The 1,340-nt window shown below is 37.4% G+C and overlaps 1 long non-coding RNA gene across 1 annotated transcript; it reads right to left on the minus strand.

Moving 5' to 3' along the window:
- Positions 1–464: 464 nt before the first annotated feature.
- LOC141406558 (uncharacterized) lies at positions 465–846 on the minus strand. The gene is made up of 2 exons (XR_012413431.1): positions 766–846; positions 465–716 (listed from the first exon to the last, which is right to left on the minus strand). It is a non-coding gene; the product is annotated as an uncharacterized lncRNA (long non-coding RNA).
- Positions 847–1,340: the final 494 nt, after the last annotated feature.

A 1,340-nucleotide genomic window follows, 5' to 3' on the forward strand; every position in this document is an offset into this window, starting at 1 on the left:
TTCCTTACGCCATTTACTCTGTGCGTCCACACCAGCAAACATTACTGCCTTGTACTTTTTAAGTACATCTGCCAATGCGTAAACTGCACCTTCTCTATAAAGAGTGCGAACATTCCAGGTGCAGATTCGCAGATCATGGTGCTTAAAACGTTTGCGGGGGTCGTCAGTTTTAGAGGGGTTTGTTTTTCTTTTCGTTTTTTCATAGTAGGCTGTTTTTCCAAGAGTAGGGTTACTAACCGGCGCCCAAACCCAAGTTTTTAACGTTCTTATGACTGAACGCGCGGCACGTGTTATCTCACTACCTTTAACGGGTGTTATAGTAGCTCCCCAGGTGACACCACGGGGAGGTCAGGTTCTACTTGCGATTAAAGAGGGACCAAGATAGATCCTGGACTTCGCCATGTTAAAGCCGGTCAGGACCGTTCCTTGGTATCTTTCACCCCCTACGTCTTTATTACATTGCATAAATTGTCATTTTTATTTACCATCGGATTATATACAAATGTATATTTTTTTCTAACCTGAAGATACGGAACACTGCTAGAGCTAGAATTGACATTTGTAGCCGATGCATCTCCAATGTTTATTCCTTGGCCAATATGATTACCACCCTGACCATTGCTATAATGATTTATATTATTGAAGGCAATAGGTTCGCGGGTTAGGTTCAAATGGTACTTGATCAGGGAAACGTAGACTTCCCAACCGGCATCAATCTGTTTTATGAGAAAAGATAGTATGTTAATATGCAAGTATTTTTCCTACCCGGGCTTGACTTAATGTCAACAGCAAATATGAAACACTTGTTGGACTTGTTGGATTTCAGGGTTGAATAGACCTTTTTAAAATAACAAGCATTTACAGATATTCAAAACTCGTGTTTTATAACGAATTTTGTTTGTACAATTATTTTAACAGCAGCTGAAAATTAGCATCGTTAATTGCAATTTACATTTCAAACATCGATCGGAGATGTTTATTTATTTAGTGTCATGTTGATTTGTCTATTGTTTCCTTAGTTAATTGGCATCTGACGTGGTTTATAATAGGTGTCAACAAAACTTATACTAACCTAGGTACATAATTCATGATTTGGTATGTTACACTGTGCAACAAAATTCAATTTTTTTTTTTCAAAATGATGGAAAACCCCGTCTATGTTATGAATGTAGAGCTTAAAATATGTGACGCGTATATCGGTATTTTTAAAGTTTACGTAGGGAAGTAACCAAAGCAGGTGGCGCAAATTCCGCCCATTTTTTAGTTTTTTTTTTTTCAAAATATTCGAGTTAAGATATCTTGGAATCGTTGCATTTTATGTATATAGTGACTTTGGCATC

Source organism: Musca autumnalis, unplaced genomic scaffold, assembly GCF_047663935.1.
Source record: "Musca autumnalis isolate F117 unplaced genomic scaffold, ASM4766393v1 scaffold_5, whole genome shotgun sequence".
NCBI classification, from domain to species: Eukaryota; Metazoa; Arthropoda; class Insecta; order Diptera; family Muscidae; genus Musca; species Musca autumnalis.